Here is a 6,453-nt window from a genome sequence, read left to right as displayed (position 1 = left end):
CCTTTTCCCTATATAAACCCCTAACCCCTGAGCCTCGTGGTCGATTCCTCTATCTCCTGAGTGAGATACGTGTCAATCCAGAGCTCCGATATTAAACTGCCTCATGTGTTTACATCAAGACGGTCTCTTGTGATTCCTTGGGTACTCGTCCTCCCGAGATTTGAGTGGAGGTCTTCCCACGGGGGTCTTTCACTGTCGTCTGAGTTTTTGACCTTAGCCATTCTGATGGGTGTAGGGTGGAATCTCAGGGTCATTTTAATTTGCATTTCCCTGATCACTAAGGACTTTGAACATTTATTTAAATGCTTCTCAGCCCTTCTAGATTCCTCTATTGTAAATTCTCTGTTTAGTTCTATACCCCCAAATGGAAGGATGGGGTTGCCATCCTGAAAGGCTGGAGAATCTTAGAATTTAATATTAAAGGCTTTTAATAGAAATGTATGTATAATGTATAACCTTTACCTAAAAGGGGGCATGGAAAACCTCTGTAACAAGCCAAAAAATGTGGAGTAGCCAGTGCGAGGAACTTGGCTAACTCAGTCTCAGGGCTCTGGTTCCTGAAACCTGCCCCTCCTGACTGATCCACAATGAGGGTGGAACTAGGAATGAAGGTCTACTGGCTTACGAGCCTCTCCACCCCATTGACCGGTAGATGAAGATTACATACCTAGAATGAATATGTTCCCCTCCGTAACTGAATACCTTGGGTTGGGTCCCTCTGAAACTTTCCACTGTTTTTTTGTTATGTTTCCTTGGTAACCCTCTCCCTGCTCCCAGCTTGTGGTTTTTCCCTTTAAATACCCCTCACTACTTGTGTTCGGGGTTGAACTCCTCTGGTCAACATGGTCACGAGGTCAACCCCGGTACCGGTCTATCCCAAATAAACTTCATGTGATTGCAGCAAGTTCGGTCTCTGGTGAGTTATTGGGTGGTCGCGTCATCCTGAGACTTGAGTAAGGATCTCCCCAGTTCTGGAGGTCTTTCAATCCCACAGTCAAAAGCTCTGATCCACAATTGTCCCTGTCTGATGGAACTTCAGGGATAAAAATGGAGAAGAGCATGAGAGAAAGGAGGTCCAGTGACAGGCCCAAATTAGGATCCAGCTCAAGGGGATGCCTGGGGCCCTGACACTGCTACTGATGCTGTGGTGTGCTTGTAGACAGGAGCCTAGCATGGCTGCCCTCTGAGAGACCCAACAAGCAGCTGAAAGAATCAGATGCAGCTATTTACACCTAACCAGTTCACAGAAGCCGGAAACCCTGTGGTTGAATTGGGAAAAAGCTGGAAGAAGCTGAGGAGAAAGATAACCCCATGGGAAAACAAGCAGACTCAACTGACCTGGACCCCCCCAGATCTCTCAGACACTGAGCCACCAGCCAGGCAGGATACACCAGTTGATATGAGGCCCCTGACACATATCAAGCAGAGGACTGCCTGGTTTAGCCTCAGTGAGAGAAGATGAACCTAACCCTTGAGAGACTTGAGGCCCCAGGGAGTAGGGAGGTCTGGGAGGGTGGGGGTGGGGAGTGAGGATATACTTTTGGAGAGGGGGGTGGATGGGGAGGAGGAATGGGATGAGGAACTGTTGGGAGGGGCAGACTGGAAGGAGGATGAAGTCTGGACTGTAAAATGGATTAAAGTATAAAAATAAATAAATAGATTTTTAAAAGACACTTACAAAGAAGTTTCTGTTTGCCCTGTGTTAAGTCCTTTCAAGTTAAGGTTTCTAATGCAGTTTCTAAGTTTCTGTCTCTTAGATCTGATGTAAACTGCTTGCAACCCCATTCCCATGATATTTATAACCTTAGCCTTGCTCCTTCCCTCTCATTTGTGTCTCTGTAACAATGTATACCAGCCAAGTCCTTCACCAAGGGAAACACCTTATCTCTACTAGAAAAAGGAGCTCAAGAGGCCAAATCCGCACTTAGGGTGAGGAAGCCAGTTGGCCAATCCAGGGTGCATCCCAACATACAGATTACTTTAATTAAACAATTGAGGACTCGGTCTTCCTGCCATTCTCTTCAGCCTGGAAGCTTGCCTCTGCCTGCTTCCTCCCTTATATCTATGATAAAAATTCTTTCCACACTTGAGGAGTAGATATGTCCTACACCTTTCGTTTTATTTTTCTCATTCACAGATCAAAGCATTGGGGGTTTGTTGTTTGATACACATCTCACTCGCTAGCTCAGCCTGGCCTAGAGCTCCCAGGGCTCAACCACTCCCTGCCCAGAAGCAGACCAATGCCCAGTGCCTCATCCTCAGGGTTTCTAATCCTCAGGGGCCTTTCCTCCCACCTCTGCTTTCCAGGTGCCAGAGCTAAGCCTAGCAGTGGATGCTGAAAGACCCCTGTGGGGAGACCCCCACTCAAATCTCGGGAGGACATGCACCCAAGGAATCACGAGAGACTGTCTTGATGTAAACACATGAGGCAGTTTAATATCGGAGCTCTGGATTGACACTTATCTCACTCAGGAGATAGAGGAATCGACCACGAGGCTCAGGGGTTAGGGGTTTATATAGGGAAAAGGTCTGAGGGAACAAAGGAATTGGTGTGGCTATACATGATTGGCTATTTCCAATATCAGCTAGTGTTCATGCAGACCAGGGTGGAAAATTCCTAAGGGTGGTAATCTGAGTCAACAGAGCATCTGGCTGACCTTAAACCATATCTAAGAGGACCAGATGACCCATTGCTCAGTTGGGTCGTGCCAGGGCCCACCTGGACGTATCTTTGCATGCTTTTTCCTCCACATCATCCTGGCCTGCTAGTTCCCAGAATGTCCCAACAGCTTGCCTGCCCCTGCCCAGGCCCATCTGGACATGCTCGACCTTGGTCCACTGTGTTTTCCTCAAACCTGCAATTTTCTCATTAGCCAGCACAAGACTCAAATTTAACTCTTTCAATACTACAGCTTACAAGGTGAACCTTGTGCACAGCTCCGTTGGTGTAGTATACCATTACTTCGGCTGTCATCCAAAGATCTGTGCAGATTACCTGGGCGGGCAGTGTTTCCTGAGGGGTTGGGGCTGGGGTCAAGGCCACCCTGGTTCTATTTGTCATATATAGTTTTGCTATTAAAGTTTCTTTTTGTTATGACCCTAAAGAATTTGAGGAACCTTCATAGACATGACTAAGAACTGCCTGTATGCAGCCATAAATGACTGGAAGATTTATTTCTTTATGTATTTCTGTACATATGTATGTATATATGTATGTTTTGTTTGTTTGTTTTTGTTTTTGTTTTTTTTTTTCGTTTTTCTAGACAGAGTTTCTCTGTGTAGCCCTGACTGTCCTGGAACTCACTCTGTGACCAGACTGGCCTCGAACTCAGAGATCCACCTGCCTCTGCCTCCCAAGTGCTGGGATTAAAGACGTGTGCCACCATTGCCCAACGTATGTATTTATTTTTGAGTGACCCACTCTGTAACTCAAGCTTACAATCCGGGTTAGAGAGATGGCTTGGTGTGGTTAAGAGCACTGACTGTACTTCCAGAGGTCCTGAGTTCAATTCCCAGCAACCACATGGTGGCTCACAACCATCTGTAATGGGATCTGATGCCTTCTTTTGGTGTGTCTGAAGACAGCAAGAGTGTACTTGAAAGAGTTAAATTTAAGACTTGTGCTGGGCTAATGAGAAAATTGCAGGTTTGAAGAAAACACAGTGGACCAAGGTCAAATATGTCCAAATAAGCCTGGGCAAAAGCAAGCTGTTAAGACATTCTGGGAACTAACAGGCCAAAAAGATATAGAAGAGAAAGCATGCAAGGACATGTCTGGGCAGACACTGAGTAGTGGGTCCTCTTAGATATGGTTTAAGGTCAGATGCTTTGTTGACTCAGATTAAAACCAACTGAGAAGAAGAGAGAGAAGGACAAGAGAAGCAGACATCCACCATAGACTTCAACAAGGAGAACCCCTAAAGCTGCTGCTGTTCAACCAAATTTGTTTGGACTTATTGCTGCTAATATGAATTTTTCTTGTGTCTCTTATCCGTATGCTATGTTGTTTGTAAGTTAGGTTAGCCACTAAGTGTCATGCATCATTTCAGTAGACTAAGGCCCATTTGCAGGGAGTGTGGAAAGATACAGATATATCTGATATAAAACAATTGAAGGCAGAAATTTCAGATAGTAGCAAAAGTCATTTGGATACTCGGAACATTGATGAGTTGGCCAGTGAATTAAAAAATAATTTAAGGGGTTAATAATTAAACCCCTTAGATTGGGTTCCGTACATAATCTTGCTTGCTGTTATTACTGGCATTGTTTTAATAGTAATTGTTGTGCTTCCATTTGCCTTTAGAGTTCTCCTGAGATCCCTAGCCAATGAGGCGGGACATTGTGGAGCTCCATCTGAAAAATAATAAAAGAGAGGGAATTGCCACACACACTTTGCGTGACGGCAGTATTTGAGGAGTAAACTTCAAGGAAAGTTAGTCTCCTGCCTCCGCATTGTTGCCTGGCACCCTAAACTCAGAGGTAACCCAGATATGTCCTCGTACTTGTGTGCTAGGAGCCCACCAAGATATCATTTCTTTACAGCTAGAAAGAGAAAATTTGGACATTGCTCTCTGACCTTCACCAATGTTCCAATGATATAGTTAAACCCTGGCTTGGAATGTTAAGCCATCCAAACTTATTGCCTCCAGCATTGTGGGTAGGGCATTAAAGCTCACAGAAAGAGAGACAGGATAGAGCATTCTAGATGCAGCAGTCTGCATTCAGCATTCTAGAGTCGGCATTCAGCATTTGGACTTCCTCGCACTCGGACTAGAACCAGAACTTAGGTGGACTAGGACTTAGATTTATGCAGTCCGTAGCCCCCTGGGCCCAGAGTGCTTGGGCCCAGGGGGTGCAGCACCAGTTGAGATTCAAGAGAGTGAGCATTCGAGATTCGAGCATTCAGCATTGAAGATTCAAAATTCGAACCTCTACCCTCCTGGCTCTTGCACCCGCAGCCCCCCGGAGTCTCAGAGCCCAGGGGTGCTGCGCCAGTCCAGAGGAGATGGCTGATGTTTTAAATCCAGTGTGTTTTAGATGGCCTCAGATGTACCTCCACTACTAAGCTGCCAGATTTTTCATCTCTCTTTTACAATGATTGTAAAAGCCTCATGTCATTTTTGAGATATACACTCAGACCTTACACCACTTGTGTCGAGTCTGCTTGTCAAAGCCGAATCCCATGCACACCTGGCCAGAACCCATCGTCCCGATGAACGAGGGACCCTGTAAGAAACCTCAGTCCATGGCAGGATTCTACATGTGGGCCTTATTACCGAGATCTTTTTGTCATCTAGATTTTGTGTATGTGGAACATGCACGTATTATTGTGTGCACATGTGTGTTCATGCAGAGCTGAGCTCTGGGTGTCTTTCTCAATGGCTCTCCACCCCACCCCCAGATTTAAACAATTTTAAACTTTTTTTAAAAAATTTATTATTGGTGGCTATGTGTATGTGCACATATATGTTTCTGTGTGTTTGTGTGTGTGTGTGTGTGTGTGTGAGTGTGCACACAGCTGTGTTAGTGCATAGGCCTAGACATCAGAGGACAACCTTCAGGATTCGGGTCTCTCTCTCCACCATGGTTTCTGGACATTGAACTCAGTTTGCCAGGCTTACACAGCAAGTGCTGTTTTGTGCTGAATCATTGTTTCTCTAGGCTGGCAGGTCAATGACCTCCCAGACTCTGCCAGACTCCATCCCCTGTGGTGCTGGGGTGACAGACTCTTGCCTCTGGACCCAACGTTCTACATGTGTGGTGGGGATCAAACTGAAGGCCTTTGCCTGCATGCCAAGCACCTTACCCACTGAGCTATACCTCTAGCCCCACCCTTTCATCAAACAGGGTCTTGTCTCACTGAGTTGCCCAGGCTGGCCATGGACTCGTGATCCTCCTGGCCACCCGGCCAAATCTCTTCTTCTGCCCAGAAGGTCATGTGAACATTGTCTTTTGCCCGTGAACACGAGGTTGGTGAGGCTTCAGTGGCTTCTTTCTCCCCGGTACCAGGTGTGGACTCTGCAGTAGGCTCACCCCCATCAGCTCCTACACATGGAGAAACGCGTAAAGACTTTTGCCCTAAACTGTGTCTGTCTGGTCTCTGGCACCCATCTCTCTTCTATAAACAGGCCCTCAGATGTGCTTGTAAAGCCAGTTTGTGGTCAGATCCCACCCTGATGGTCTGTGATGTTCATGATCACTGCGGACATCAGTCCCACCTCCAGGAGCCTTCTTCGTCTGAGTCACATGGGACTGTTTGGCTGTGCTGACATGTGAAACTGGCCACGGCTCTACCTGTCAAGCCACCAAGGTAAATGTCATCTGGATCCTAGCCTCAAAGTCCATGTTCTCCACCACTGAGCCAGGTTTACAACAGATGAAAAATGCCAGTCACTATGATTTGTTGGTATCTGTGTCCTGTCCAGAGATGGGGTGTATGTATGAAGTATATGT

The sequence above is a fragment of the Mastomys coucha genome, unplaced genomic scaffold (genome assembly GCF_008632895.1).
Source record: "Mastomys coucha isolate ucsf_1 unplaced genomic scaffold, UCSF_Mcou_1 pScaffold21, whole genome shotgun sequence".
Classification (NCBI taxonomy): domain Eukaryota; kingdom Metazoa; phylum Chordata; class Mammalia; order Rodentia; family Muridae; genus Mastomys; species Mastomys coucha.
This window is presented reverse-complemented; position numbering follows the sequence as displayed.